At 33.6% G+C, this 17193-nt stretch overlaps 1 protein-coding gene across 6 annotated transcripts in view; it reads right to left on the bottom strand.

Moving 5' to 3' along the window:
- Window positions 1-17193, bottom strand: part of Nlgn1 (neuroligin 1) — a 654452-nt gene that overhangs the window by 6750 nt on the left and 630509 nt on the right. The gene's annotated exons all lie outside the window — the stretch shown is intronic.

Below are 17193 nucleotides of genomic sequence, written 5' to 3' on the forward strand. Positions count from 1 at the left end.
ATCAATTTTGACCCATGATTAAAAAAGAATCATTGTGCTAGAGATAATTTGAGACCATATTTTGGAATACCTTAAAAACCAAACTGAGGATTGTTGCTCAATTAGCTAACAGTGTAAATAACTAAAGTTTTTGAAAAGTTCAGATTCAGATCATTTCTGGGTTGTTCAAAGCTCTAGTTTAAAGCTAATATGATAATGAGCAGGAACACAGATGGAAGAATACAAAGAATAAAGATTGGGGAAAGATTAAACAGATCTGAACTGACAAGGGCAATGGAGATTGAGAAAGGAAATGAATACAAAAAATTGTGGCAGTTAGGAGCTGAGTGATTTGGGAGGTTGTGGAGGGAGGAGTCAAAGATATTACTTTAGTACCACTTTAGCCATATTCATTTTTTTCTGCAAAATGAATTTTTGGTAATGTATTACAACTTGTAAAACATACATTTGTTCTCTATCATAATACTGCAATTTTAATAAATAAGAAAAGTAGAATGTGGTTCATAAAATATTATATTTTATGGACTATTCATATCATATAGAAAATATGTACGGTCATATTACATGTAAATTGATTAATAATACTCAGGATTATAATTTCAAATCTCAACAAGTTCATAGAACTAATTTAAAATTACTTCTATCTGATATTGTAAATACAGTAGAAACTACACAATGATTCAATGTTTAAATAAAAACTAATGGTTTTCAATTAAAAATATACTTCATTTTATAAAATAAGTGATGCAATCAACTGTATTTCTGAAAGTCAGACCATGACATTAGTACCTATCAGTTGAATAAGTAAATTCATAACCAAAATGAATGTGTGGATGAGAAATTCTTTAGGATTATTGTTGGAGGAAAAAAAATATCAGTCCTCTCAAATAACTTTAATAAGGGTAAAGAATTGAAAATGGTTAGTCTTTTTCCTACAAGATCAAAAAAAAATGTAAAAAACATAAATTCTATCTTTAGTTCACTCTATGAGCATATGTGCACATATGCGTATGTGGTCCTGGAAATATTAATTATTGTTAAGTTCGAGGATAACATTTTCCAAATATTATTTGAATAAACATTTCTTCATGCTCATGCCCATTACCTGTAATTTAATTTGCATAATAATTTAAGGAAATTTTCATGGTTTCTTCTTACATTGAAGCATTGTCAAATACTCAATTATGGCATAATAAAATAGAGAACTAAAGCATAGTAGGGGATTCCTTTATCTTTCCTAGCTATTACATGAACTTTGGTATAAGACAGAATCATTTCATTCCTAAGGAATTCAGTTATGAATGTTTTAATTTATAAAGATAGACTGATGGCATAAACCTGGAAAACAATATTATAGAAATATTACTATTAATTAGTTAAAAGGATTCTGAAAGAATAAAGGATGGGTATATATATATATATATATATATATAGAGAGAGAGAGAGAGAGAGAGAGAGAGAGAGAGAGAAGAGAAGAGAACAAGTCAGTACTACAGGTAGTTTATTACCTATAAATTCTGTATCACAACATTCAGTTAAAAATTTAATTCCTGAATATACCTTAAGCCACTCAAGCATAAAATGAGGATTTGAATTTAATTCCTCTTGAAATAATATTGAATAACATTATTTATTTTCAAATGAGTCTTTACATCCATACAAAAAAACTTACTACTAAAATAACCATTATTCAATGTATAGCATGTAGAGAAGCACAGTAAATTCTACCTTAACCATTAAGTAACTGTATACGCCCCCGCCCGACCCGGCCCCCATATAATTTTACTTTTGGTTGTACCATTTTCACCACTCAGGTGGATTGGCCAACTAATTTTATATTTATATAACAATAGTTTTAAAATATATCAAGTCTCTGAAGAAAAACTTCTGCTTTATACATCATTAAAAGAATGTTGTAGCATCTTCCAGGAAAAGTTGTAAACACACCAATTTGATTCCCAAATTATACTATTAAATTAAAGTATGGAAGTTGATGGAGTAAGTCCTCTGATAAAAGTTATGTCTTAGTTATGTCTTAGAAATGTCCAGGATTACTCCTCAAGCTCCACTTTGATCTTCAATACTGAATTACCCTCACTCTTAATTCTATTTCATAGGTATGCAGAAGTATCCTTCTATTTATTTATTCATCTGTCATCTATCTAGTCTATATGAAGCCAAATGATCATTGCAGTGCATATGGAGAACAACTTTAAGTTTTATATTATGGAGAAGTAATAGTTACTGTCATTATCAAGTCCAGTCAACCAATCAGATCATCTCTTCAGACCTGGAAGAGCCATACATGCTTCCATGAATTCCTTGATTCTTATGCTGCATTCAAGTAACATCCTGTGGCTCAACTAGGCCCATGATATGAGGAAAGTTAAATAAGTTACTGCCTCAAAGGAGACAATTTGCTAATTACCCAAGAGATGTACATTATTTATATCTTGCTATCCAGTGAAGTATTCATCCAATTTTTAATTGACTTAGTTGCTACATTCTTAACAGCAGAATAATTTCAGATCACTCTATTTGGAAATTTATACTGAATTATTCAACTACAGTCCAACCATGAGGAACCCAATTTTGTAAAACCTGAAAGTGCCATTTACCTTCATGATCATTTGGAGAAGAAAGATTTTTCCTTAATGTCATTTAAACCAGTCATAACAGAAAGTCACAAACTTTATCTGGCCTTCATTTGTAAGCTTCTAGACTGTGTGATTAATTTTGTTACACATTCATAATAATATGGCATATTATTATTTTCATAAGACAGAACAATAGTGACTACCAAAAAAAAATAAGCTTTTCCTTTTTCAGGAAGAAGCAGCAGAATGTTCCAAGGAAAATCAAATATTTAATTTACTTGACTCTCGACTACAAAATATTTTAAAACATTAGTACTTTCAAATTGATGGCTAACCCAAAAATTCATTATTGCCATTATACTGAGAACTACTTCACTATTTCATGAATCCACTACAATCATTATTCAACTATTTTGTTCAAATAAAATTTATTTAATATCATACTTCCTGCCTAAAAATTAGTTCTATTGAAAAACACTTCCAATTGTTGTTCCTACATGGAACAACTAATTCCACTGATCTGAGTAAATCTACTGAGAAAGCTGAGTTTTAAATCATAGTTTACCTGATCTGGCAACTATGATTGCTTTTCAATAGTTAAGGAGAAACCAGAAAACTGAGCATAGCTCCACAGGTCTTTGGAATGGAAAACTCAGATCAGGCCTAAAATAAATTGGGCAAGGGAAAAATAAATAAAAGCAGAAAATTACTGTGACAGAGATATTGGCTTGGCCTACTGATGTATACAGAACTCACATGAGTCTCTGGTAAGCAGGTCCTAAGGAATAGGGGAGAAGCTAAGTTTGGTTGTCAGGCAGTAGCCTTGAAGTTTATTCATTGATCCAATCAGTACTTAGGTTTCTAACAATACAACAATGTACAACCTATTTTGAATGTTAAAACAGAAAAATCAGGTGAGTCTTACTAAAAAAAACAATGACAAAAAGTACCTCAGGAGGAACCTTGGACCAGGAAAAACAGATCACTTACATTTCATAAATTTTTTAAAAAATATTTTTTTAGTTGTCAATGGACCTTTATTTTATTTACTTTTATATGTGGTGCTGAGAATCAAACCCAGTATCTCACACATGCTAGGCAAGCACTTTACCACTGAGCCACCACCCCAGACCACTGCTTACATTTTATACAACATATAGAATGTCAGAGATTTAAGATGTCAGTGATTCTATACTGTAGATGTGTGTTTTGCTTTTTGGGGGGTATGGGGTGGGGACCATCTTCAAATATCTATTATATAATGGTCCATTTCTGGAAATATTAAATATTATCTAATAACCTTAGAGTCTGTATTGTGTATCAGACTATAAAGAAGTGGAAGGAAATTGTTAGTGTTTATTCATGCTGTTGCCTGGTTATAGATGATGTGATTGACTCTGAATCAAAATGATAAGACCTTCAAATAGAGACCATTTAGGAATCAGCCTTGCAAACATGACTCTTTGAATGACAGTGAGGCATACTTCCAGGGGCTTGGGTATATGAATTGAAAAAAGAATTAAGTATAGATTTTCCCTTGTAAACATAACTGGATTTTAAACTGTAGAATTAAATTCTCAAGTGATTCCAATTAAAAATCCAACCAGAAATCCCATGTTCTAACTCCCGCTATCTGTTCAGTTGCCAGGTCTAATCAGTTCCCCTGCACTCTTGTCTATTTCTTGTTTTAAACCACATACCCCTGTCTTTTCTTTCAAAACCCATGAAATCTTTCTAATTAGTCATTTGACCTCAAGAATGCCAACAAACAAGTCTATCTTTTATTCTCACCTCACTCACTTTTGAAAAAATATTCTATTCTAGTAGAGGGATGCAGCTCTATGAAAATCTTCATGAGAAGTCATGATTAAATAATTTAAATTTATTTCTCTTTGAGGCAATATTGTTCAAAACATGGTGTTTTAAAATTCACCAACCTGGGCATATATGGCTAAATGGTGCCAACAATAGTGCCAAGACTCCACCATGAGGAAAAGTAATCTCACTAACATATGATTTGAGGAAAAAATGGATATATACATGTAAAAGAATGAGTTGAACCTTACTTTCCATTATATATAAAAAACAACCCCAAATGGATTAAAGGCCTAAATGTAAGACCTGAAATGACTAAACTTTTAGAATAATTAGAGAAGACTTCAGGTTATTGAATTTGGTGATGATTTTGGGGGGTTCTATACAAATGCTCAGGCAACAAAATAAAAAGTAAGCAGATTGGACTCCACCAAACTTAAAAACTTCTGCATAGCAAAAGAAAGAATCAAAAGACTGAAAAATCAATCCATGGAATGAAGGGAAAAAACTGTAAGTCACATAACTGATAAGGTATTAATATCCAGAATATATAAAGAACTTTTATAACTAAATAAATAAAAAGAGAAGATTCTACAAACAAATTTAAAAACATACTAAAAATCAAATAGACTTTTTTTAGTTAACTTATGTCTTCTAATTTGTTATACATGACAGCAGGATGGATTTCAATTCACAGTACACAATGGAGCACAGTTTTTCATTTCTCTGGTTGTACACAAAGTGGAGTCACATCATTCATTTCTTCATACATGTACCTTCAGTAAAGATTTCTCCAAAGAAGATATAGAAATAGTCAATAAGTACATGAAAAGATGTTCAACGTCACTAATATTTAAAAAATAAATCAAAACCACTGTGAGATAGCACCACACACTCATCAAGATGGTCATAACCAAATGAGCACAAGACAATAAGCTTTTGGCAAGGATGCAGAGCATTTGGAATCTTATGTTGGTAGAAATGTAAAACAGCATAGCTATTATAGAAAAGAGTATAGACTTTCCTCAAAAAATTTAAAAATGGAATTACCATATGCTCTGGCAATGGCCTCAGGATATATATTCAGAAGAATTCAAAGCAGGATCATGTTGCAAACCCATGATTATCACTGTGCTATTCACTATAACCAAGAGGTAGAAATGACCAAATGTCCACAGATATGAATTGATAAAGAAAATGCAGATAATGAAAATGTGCATATGACAGGATATCATGCAGCCTTAAGGAAATCTTGTCACATGCTACAATGTGGATAAAACTCAGAGATATTATGCTAAGTGAAATAAGCTGGTCATCAAAGGGTGTATATTGTTTAATTCCACTGATATAAAATATCTAAAGTGGTCAAAATCATAGCAACAAAGAGTACAAGGGTGATGACTGATGACAAAGGAAATGGAAGGGTAATTTAGTATTAATGGGTATAGTTAAATGGCGTAAGATTAAAAAGTATTAGAGACCTTTTGTAAAACAATGTAAAAATAATTAATAATAATGAACTTAGTACTTAGTGAATTAGTCTATATTTAAAAGGGTTATGATGATAAATTTAATTTGTAACTATAAAACTCACATTCCCCCAATGGGAAAAGTAGGGGTCCTTTTAGAAAACAAAAACACCCATGGTACTACTTCATTACCCATCATCTACAACTTGCTTCCTGCTTATTGTGTTCCCTTGAAAGCTAGTATCTAAATTTTTCTTAGAAAGCAATGAAAGACAAAATTAAAATAATTTCCTTTTTGTATGAATCTGTTGGGGAAAGAAACTCATTTGGAAATAGGACTGATAGCATTATCTTATAACGTGGTATTTCCAAAATTCAATATTTTGTTGACTTTATTTCTTCATTATTTTTTGTGTGAGAGATAATTTGCTCTCTTAATGACTCATCTTTGGGAAGAACAAACTGAGTTACTGGCCAAGGCTTCTGATTACTGACAGTTGGACATGGAGGCATATGCTGGGGAAAAAGAGAGGAACTGCTAACAGATGTAAGGACAGAAAACACCTGTAGATTTTGGTTGTTATTTTCAGTTCACAAATTCCCAAGTGTCACCCTTTTCAAGATAAGCAGGTAAGATTGATCTGTCTCAATCAACATTTTGTGACTCCTTCATTCAAAAAGATTGAAAATTGATTTCAACCAGATTTCTTTTGAATATAGATGGTGACATAGAGAAAAAAAATCATGATTTACTTAGCTCTTAATCATGTACCTTATTTTCCTTTCAAAAATGGCAGAAGATACTGGGGGCAAAAATAACCCATAACCCCAGTTCCCACCACTATTGCCCCTATTCTCAACCACAATTTTAGGCTGTCAGTCTTTATACTCTTGGTCTATATGCCAGTAGAAGCTCATCCAACGTTTACTGTGTTAGAGTATAATGCACTTCTTGTCTATTTGAACCTGAATAACAATCCCAGTACAAAATCTGATGAAATTCCTGTGTATTTTGAACTATTTGGCTGGCAAAGAAGTGAAAGGAAAATTTATATTCTAAAAGGGCTATCAAGTAAAAATAAATTGTTTATTTCCGACTGTTTTGATTATATAAGGATGTGTTCAGGGATTTAAATGCAGAATTTACTTCAAAGCATGTCATTGAGGGACACAATGGCTACCGTGAAAGAATGGTCTTCAGGAATTAAGTACCAAAGAATTGTGCTTTGTGGCTTCAGAAACAATAAGGACGATGTGTATTTGTAAATCTCTGTCTAATGTTTACTTTTTGTTCCCATTGTAATATGTGTGTGTGGTTGTAATGTGCATTTATAATTTTTTCATATCCTCTATTTATTTCTGGATTAAGAACTTTACTCATTTAAACTTGTCCCCAAATGGCCATTTTATATGTGTTTGCTGAGTGAAGGAAGCCATTAATATAATTCTCTGTCACCACATGGAGATAAATGTTTACACACTACAAATGAAAGTCGTCTCTATGTCTTTCTTTGTTGGCAACAGTAAAGTAGGAATTTAGGAAACAACTGTCTCTGTAGCTAGTCCTTAGGGGAAAGAACTCTAAGACAAAAAATGGGAGGTAACTGTCCTAAAGGGAGAAAAATAGCACAGTCCTGGGTGGGGACTGTCGAGAAGAGGACAGACACAGGGACCTGTTGGCTAGCTCAGAATTTTGGCCTAAGTACATAGAGGGTGACAGACATTTTAAATTTCCCCACTAGTCAGTATTGTGAAAAGAATAGCTTAGGACAACTTGAGTAGGTAAGAGCAAGTTGGTCAGTCCCTCTGAGCCTTGATTTCCTAATAAAAATATTAATAATACTACCTGCCCTACAGAATCATCATTATTAAAAGAGAAGATGATTATTGCATGCAAGAGGGTTTAATATATATATGAAAGGAATACTTTGCCTCTAATCAACTAATATTTTACTAATGACCCCTTATTTCTTTTAAATAAAATAAACTATTCTTATTGATAACAAATATAACATTCAAAAGAAGAAAAAGAAAATACAATTTTAAAGGTTTACAAGGTTAAACACTTGTAACCTAGACAACAGAGTTAAATTTATCATGGAGGTTTTAAAACTGTTGTGCAGGGAATAGCAAGGAAGGCATTTCAAAACACACAGGTTGCTCCTTAGGTAGTAAGGGTATTGGTTATAATGTAAACAAATTTAAGCTATCCTATTTAGAGTAGGAAACATATTTGTATTCACTGTGGGTAGCTCCGTAGAATTCAAATCAAAGGATGAATTGGCATGTATTGCAAAGATAACAATTTTGCAAGCCAAGATACTCTGATGATGGTGAAGTATAAAGCTTCATGTCTTCATTTGCTGATAAATCATTATGTTAAAAATAGCTAACAAAATTACTAACACTTGTTCATAACACATTTTTGGGGTTGTAAGAGAAAAAAAGTAAGAGTGAGAGTGAGAGTGAGAGAGAGAGAGAGAGAGAGAGAGAGAGAGAATTTGAGCAATCTGACCATTATAAAATGGGCTAAAATGGGCAGTGATAGTCAATTGCACTTAGCTGGGGCCTAAGTGGGTAGGAAGGGTGCTGTGTTCTTCAATCTCACACTAGCTGGCCCTTGACAAAGACACAAAAAACAAAAAAGGAAGCATAGAAGATAAGTTCTGAGTAATGACTGGTGACAATATCAGATGATTTTATTTATCTATTTGTAACATCTGAGGAATTGTTGAGATGATAAAAGTTACCCTAAGGTTTAACATGTAAAATCTGGTATTCATAAAATGCTGCTTTTATTCCATCCTTCTCTATTAAAAGCTAATCTGACTTTGTGACATTAAAGCTTTTTATTTTTGAGTACTTTCAATATGACAGAAATATTTCAAAAATAGTACAAAGAACTACTATATATATATATACTTCAACTGGATCTCCCACTAATAACATTTTATTATCCTACTTTCTTTTTTCCTTTGTTTTTTTCCTTTCTTCTATCCTTCCCTCCTTACTTTCTTTTCATCTCTTTCTCTCTTACATCAAATTTGAAATCACATATTAAATTTAGTTTTCTATTTGTATTCATTAACTTTTACATTTGTTGGTCTGTATTCATTTCTTGATTTTGACACTTTCTTAAGAAATACAGGTTAGCTATTGCATAGGCTGTCCCTTAATTAGTGTTTGATATTTCTTCATGATTATATTCAAATTATAAAATTCTTGGTAAATGGCCAGAGAAATAATGTTGTCTTATCTCAATCAATCAGGACATGAGGAACATAATGTTGATGTCTCCATGGACCATTTGGTTAGGGTGGTAATTTGCCAGGTTTCTCCACTATAAAATTATAATTTTTTTCCCTTTGCAGGGGATAAGTAAGTATAAAGTAGACAGATATATGGAGACTATGTGAACATACTGATTTCCATCACTTTCACATATCTATTTTAATGTCTATTGATGATTATTATCTGAAACAGCTATTAATTTTCTCCTTTCCCCAATTTGTGTTCACCCACTCATTCATTCATTTGTATGACTATGGACTCATACATTTGTATTTTATTCTAGAAGTTATAATTTTTATTGTCATTCTACATTCTGATTCTTAAACTCTCCCCTGCTTGACCACAGAGAGCCCCATAAGAGTCACTGCAAGGAAAAGTAGCCTGTTGGATTCCATCACTTCCTCACTCTCTTTTGCAGTCTTCGCTGCAGAGTCCTCTAATTTCTTGGCTGACTAAAGTTTCAACTTCTACTCAGTTCCTAAGGTTAGTTTTAAATATTATTGTTAGGAGGACTTGAAATGTAGTTATTCCACCTTTTAAACATTTACTTTAGACTGGAGAGTCTTTTGTGTAGGAACTGAATTGCAACTTTTTTTAACCCTAACCCCAGATTAGCACAGTGATACACATATAGTAAGTGTACAGTAAGTGCTTGTGGAGTTAAAGATGACCATTTTGAAGCACTTTGGATTCCATAAAAAATTAAAAACATGTATAACAAGAGATAATTAATTAATAATTTCATTTTATGCACAGCCTAAATATATATATGTATATATAATTAGACTATCCTGTATTTACAAATATCAGAAAAATATAACACGATTCCTGGTGTTATATAGACATAATTGCTAAGGTAAAACTAAATATCTACAAGATAAACTGAACAAAGGCCAGATGTTTATTTTCATCTAATACAACTGTCCATGATTAGAGTTACCATATAATTAGTTGCAAAGGTGAAAACCAAGAACGTTGTGAGAAATTCTACTAAAAATAATATGAAAACTCATATAGAAAGAGATTGTCATATTAGAATAGTAAAAATTAAAATGCAAACAAAATTATATTAAACTACTTCCTATAATCAGATGTGATAAAACTTAAATGCTAATTCAAGTTTTTACTTCTCCAAAATTTAAATGACAAATAAATTTTAAAAATAACATTTCCTAAGAAATTTCAGTTAGTATTTCTTAAAAGACAAGCTTATGAACCCTCTATTTGGGCCATATGTTATGCATTTAGGACAGCTGCTTAGTGGACATAAAGGCACCGGAAGTGGGACCCAAAATATCCTGAGGCAAACCACTAATTCTAGAGGCCAATGTTAATAGCACCAGCAACTAGCCTCAGGGACTCTCATTTACTAGTGCTGAAGGGATAGATGACAGTTCTGAATTAACTCTAAACAATTAATCTACCTAATATTGAAAACTTGGATAAATTTTGGATTCTACTCAAGTTTGAGTAACACGGTGATATTGGCTCCTGCAATCCATTGGAAGCCTTGGCTGAAGCACAGAATCTATTGCTGTGTTAAACAGTGAAGGCTCACAAGGAGAAAATTATTCATGTGAATTGGCCTTCAGTTAGAGAAATTTTTCAGAAGTTTTCCTAGCCCTGCAATTCCTACTGTAGCTATTATGGATCTTCAGCTCAGAGGGTCATGGAATGCTATTCAATAGCGAAGGAAATACTGAAACAAGTAGAAGGTCAATTTAGAAGAAGCAGTGATCTGAATCTCCCCCAGGGTGCCCTCACATTAAGTTCAGATTTGTAATTGAAAATAAATCTTTCATGTCCGGGTGACAAGTCTGAGGTCCTGTCCCGGGTGCAGTTTTCACTAAGCATTATATTTTCCAGCTTGAAGTCACTGTCCTTTTCAGCTGATTTGACCTGTAATGCCACAGTTGGATGTTGGCTGCCAAGTGATTAGCTATTCAAGAAAAAAGTGAAACTAATCTCTGTATTAATATACATGAGGTGAAATGAGAAGGAATCTGAGACTTGAAGGCACAGAGACTGATGTTACAAGCTGTGCAGCGAGGCATACTCCCCCAGATCCAATAGCAGAATCAAACCCCAGAGAAGAAGGGTGACATTTGGCAGAGGTGGTGCAAGAGACAGCTGCTGTGGGTTGAAGTGACAGTTTGATTTTCTGGCACTTTAATGTAAAGAGTTGGTCTTTTTTGCAGAATAAAAAGAGCATTCCGTTATTATGCCACTTATCAAAAAAAAAAAAAAAAGTACAAGTGCAGAATTCATTTCATTTTTTTTCCCTCTTACACTGAGGATTGCAGGGGAGCTATGTTGAAGAGAAGATAGGATTTTTAATTTGTGAATGTTAAAAAGCACTTCCATATCATTTTCTATCTACTTAGAAACCTAACCTATTTTCCTTCTATTAGAAATATCCTTTCTTTCTCTGAGAGAATCAGATAATAATGAATATCAATTAATATAATGAATTTGAAAGAATATCTTAATAACACGTGGTTCGTTATGTCAACATTCGTTACATACCTACTTTTTGCCAGTTAGTGATAAACAAAATCTAATTAAGACATGTCTGCTGTACTCCAGGAAGTTTGGTTTTATTCCAGTTTTTCTTTAATTTATATTCCTTAGCCATCCTGCAACCTCATCGTGGGAAGAGTGTGTGAAAAAGCTTTTTTTGGACCTTACCTAACGAACGAAACAAAGTTTCTAGACAAATCCCAGAACCCCTGGGCTGGAATTTGCATTGTTAATAAATTCCCAGGTGATTTCTATGTATGCTAAAACTTGAGAACACTAATGTCTTAAAGAATGAAAGGAATTCCTACAAAAAAATTTTAGGGCTGGAAGGACTTAAGTACCCAGTGTGATATATAACTTTACAACTGGAGTAAACAGAGGATCAGAGAAGGAATACACTATACCTGATGTCACACAGCTGGTTAGGATCCCAGTTTTCTTTTAGCCCAGTTCTTAGAAAGGGAAAGAAATAGGTTTTGGATTTCATTACTCAAACAACTCACTGCCCTGTATATGTTCAGTATCATGTTTGCTTTACTAATTAACTGTTTCTGTGTAATGGTGTTTTCTTACAGGAACAGGCTGGCCAAAGTTTATTTGAAACTATCTGCTCTGTTAACCTTGCCTGCAGCCACTTTTTATCCACCTTTAACTTTTCTGGAAAAACAGACATATTTTTCTCTGAGTAAAAGTCACAACAAGAAATTAATGTACACGGCCTATTCTATACACCTTTATTAGTTTTTCTTACAGTTTAAAATGCTGATCTTATCTACAAATTATTCTTATATTTCTAAAGGAAACAAAAAAACTGGTTTTGAAAATGTGGGCCAATAAAATCCTTAATCTTGCCTTTAAGGTTCTATTTACCTTGAGAAAAATTCCTTTATAAACTAATTTTATTATTCTCTCAGCTAGGAAATTTTTTCCGGAGCTGAAATATCTATGCAGCTTAAGCCAGTTTCCTTTTCTTCTGTGCTGGGAGAAGATGGAACACATCTGGCAGTTTCCTCTGGCAGGATATTTAAGGCAAATACTTTCCTACTCTTCGGGAAAACTAATCCAATTTTTTTTTTTTTTTATTGTCTGAATTGTAGGGAACTAACTATGTTCCAACACTTATATAAATGTATAAATAAATAATGTAGATGGATATTTGTTGATCAGAGCCAAGTGCAGCAGTTTAATTTGCTATTTATTTGGATAACGCTAATTATAACAAAGGCAATGTTACCAATTCTACAGAAAATAATGTCCTTTTTAGTTTTTTTCACTTGTTGTCTGTGTCAAAAGAAATATCATGCAGTACCCTAATTGTTTTTTCCTAAGGAAAAAAGCCTACTGGCATATCGCAATTGACACACTTTGCAAAGCTGCCCTAGGTTGAGGAGAGTGTCAGGCTGGAGGAAGGAGTCCTACAGCAGGTGTCTTTTTAAATTGCATAAAGTAGCCTTATGCATTAGTGTAGTTCACTGAGATGGTCACTACAAACCCTGGCCAAGTGCTCAGATTTAGATTTGTATGTAAATAGGTTTAGTTGTTTTTTTCCCCCCCTTAGATGTTGGAGGATTGCCAACCCACCGTTTCTTACAAAGAAAAACTATTCATGATATATTATAAATGGCTAACCAGCCCAACATTGAATGATCAGGATTGGAAAAGTTCTCATTTCTCATTAACCATTTCTTTGAATATTTTTAGGGTTTATAAATGTGACAGTTTCGTATATTTATACACTTTTAAAAAAAATTTCAGCAGATTGGCATTGCTATGATTCAAGATGGATACTACCAAAGCACATGATAAAAGTTGGTCAGTACCAGGTATAGGAGCAAATGTTACCATCAAAGCAAACCTTTATTTTCTGTTAGGCCGAGTAAATAGTAAGTATGGTGATACTTTATCAAAAAAAAAAAACAAAACACAAAAAACCTTTTCTTATTAAAAACAGCATGTCATGTCAGATTCTGCCCAAAGAAACCTTACTCATAGGAATAAGGAAGGCTCGAAGGGTAGAAAAGATAATCAATATTTGATTACCTATATATCCTAGGTCACAGCTACTTCTTCTCTTGAGCTGGGCCATAGTTCTTCTTGAATTATTAATGATCAGAAGTAGAGAATGTTAACTTCTCAAACTTGGCTCCAAGGCCCAGCTCCAAGTCTGCTTCACTAAAGTAACCTCTCTCCCTCTTTCATCCTCTGCTTCTTTGATTCAGGCAGGTTTTTTGTTTCTTTCTTTTCCAGACCTCAGAGTCTATCTCTAGGCATCCACTGATGCCAGTATCCTTCTGCTTTGTTTCCTTTGCCATTTTAAATTTTCTCTACATCAGATTCGCACTCCTTAAATGATATATTTTTTCCTTTATAACTCTTTTAACCACCCCCCGAAAACCACTCCTTAATTCAAATCAAATAAATAGAATTCAGACAAAAAACAAATTTAATGCACATGCAGTCATGTTTTACATGGAGGTCCCATAAAATTACATTACCTAGTGGCATCGTGGCTGCCAAGTTTGTTGTGATGATGTCAAATCACCTAATGAAGCTTTCATCTGAACATTTCCTCATAGTTCAGCAACATATACATATAAAGAACACAAAATATAGATGACTTATATAATTTTATTAATGCCTGCTTTTTTACAGCAACTAATAATAATGATGATTTGTCCTGTGTGATATACTAAGAAACTTATTCTGTGCTAGGCACTGGGCTAAGTATTTTGCACACCATGTTTCCTTGAACCTATATAATAGCTTGATTAGTAGATAAGAGTTTGAGGTCAGCTAGTGAATTAATGACAGGGTGAGACCAAAGGGCTTTGTCCTGAAAATTTTCATATTTTAATAATGAATATGATTTTATGTATGATCTTTTTTAGCAACAAAATATTCCTCCACTGTAACAACCTAAAGGGTGACTTTTCCTATGCTTCTAAACTCGTCTCTTCTGTCTCTTCTGAACACTTAAGGTTTTTCTTCCTTAACAAATCTTCCAGCCTCCAACCTTCTATTCCTTGATAATATAATCTTCTCCTTTCCAGAGGTCACACGCTGGAACAAATGCGTGACCCATTTGTGACAATGAAACACAGCAGCCTCCTTCTTTCAATACAAAGGCACAATCAGAGAAGAGAAAAATAACTAAGTAAAAAAAGGGAGTGAAAGAAAACTCCCCTAGTTTTAAACATAACTCAATAGAAAATTTGTCTTTCATCAAAAGTATTTTCAGGCTAATGACTTGTGGTTTCTTGAGTCTTCATTTAAGTGGAATAGGACTCACTTTTCATAAAGTGGGTAAGTGGATAAAGGACTCATTCAATTCTACATTAATTTTAAAGGGAATAGGAAGTGGCTTCAGTTGATATGAGTACTCATCTCAAAGAAAGCCAGCTTTCACTTAGAGCTCCCGGGGACAGAACTGCCTAGTCTTATTTCAAGAAAGGGCCATGGTCCCTGGTCATGCAACTTAGAGACAGTGTCATTGGATCTTTGCCCTGCACACTCTATTCTTCATCTCTTCTCTGAAGCACTATAGAATTCTAAGGAGGTGGGAAAAGTCTTAATTATATTCAGAACATATGCTACCATTCAGTTCAAAAGAAAATTCATTGACAGCATGTGACAGACATTATACAATGCACCATGTTTCTAATTCAACATGTGAATGAGAGCTATCATACTATGATGAAAATAAAGGAATAAATGCAGTTCTCAGCTTCTTACTAAACAATAAATGAAGCAGCAGCAGAATAAAAAAGAGAGAGAGATGTATACCCTATAATAGGTATTTCTAGGATATATAAGTTAGTGTGGATATCATTTGATTAAAAATCTAAGGTTGTACCATTGAGATGCAGAAAAGCAGCCATGAATCCAATTGTTTCATCATCTTTAGGAATTCCTACAGATATCATCTCAGACTTTTTATCATTACAAGTCTCTTGGACCTGGAGAATCCATAGAGACGCAGGGGTTGAGAAGGTGACAAGATGGAAATAATAGAAAAAACTATAATATGAAGATTATATATTTTATTATAGTGCCCAGTTTTGGTGTTATTCTCCCACAGTATCATTCAACATACACTCTTTATGCTTCTTTATAATGTCCTATAACATTATTTACCATGTCTTAACAATGGAAAATGCTCAACAAATGTTTATGGAATCAGAGATAATGCATATTTATTGAGGGTATTCTTTGCAAACAATTATCCATGGGCATGACTTTGTTTCTTATTAGAATGTAAGCAGCAGAGGAGATGGAGGAGAATGGGAAACTTTATCTTTGCATCCCCTTCAGCCTCTAGCACACAGGAAGCTACCTATACAAATTTATAGAATAAAAGAATTCATGAAATGAAAGTACAGATGTTGGCTCTCAGTTGTTCCCTCCACAGGTCCTCTTATGTGATCTAGCTCCAATGGAAAATCTGAAGGTAGACCAGAAGTCTGTTTCCAAAGCTGATTTGATTGTGCTGTGATCCACATCAAGCATTAACATAGCCAATATGAATGAATTAGTCATGCCCAGACTGCCTATTTCTTGAGTATGGACAGAGGTTAAAGTCATGTCTTACATAATACTATTTTTTCCCAAGAATCTGTAATTAACATACATTACATATCTGCAAATTTTCCAGGCAGATCTGCAGATACTCTCAGTCCTTATTCCAATGAGGTCAGACATCTGGACAAAGCAGAGCAGCAGCCTGCTTTGTGAAGCCTGAAAATGTCTATCTTGCACAGCCAGGGTGGTTTCCAGCTGAGATGGCAGCTCCTGACTTCCTGAGATAGCTATAATGGACAGTTGGCTTAGGCTGTTTATCTCATCTCTGAGCTGGGCTGCTTGATTAGTGAATGATGAATGCAAGGTCCTCTAGCTGACAGCTGCCAACTACTGAGGGGCTATAGATAACTGTAAGTAAAGTGAAAAGATGGGAGAGACTTCTTGGCTGCACTGATGATATCATTTAGATGAGAAGTCTTCATAAGAGGTAGACTTATGAATGAGAGCAGGAATAAGAGAGACTGTTACAATGTCCGCCATAAGGGTTTTGCTGGATAGAATCTTAGCAAAAGAAAAAAAAATAGAGATGGGTTTTTCTCTCAGAGACATCCTGATAGACCTTGAACCAGATAAGGATGGAGAAGCCATGTTAAAAGGAAACTCACTGAGTGGTAAGCCTGTTGATGTCAAGGACTATTATTATAGTTTGTAGGGGTGTATGTGTATCACCAAGACATGACACATGGCAGTCATTTAATATCTGTACAGAGTCTTCAACTGAAAGTGGACACAGTTCTGTTGAGGCTAGATAATAACCTTTGATGTTGGCCTCCAAATAATGCCCACAAAAATTATGAAGATTCAAAAATTGTACAGATATATTAAGAGGAACATACAATCTTCCCTAATGGATGATTGAGTCACTGTAAGAGAATGCTTAAGAGGTATCAGCCTTAACATTTGTAAATGTTTCAATTATGAAG

Source organism: Callospermophilus lateralis, chromosome 10 (assembly GCF_048772815.1).
Source record: "Callospermophilus lateralis isolate mCalLat2 chromosome 10, mCalLat2.hap1, whole genome shotgun sequence".
NCBI lineage: Eukaryota > Metazoa > Chordata > Mammalia > Rodentia > Sciuridae > Callospermophilus > Callospermophilus lateralis.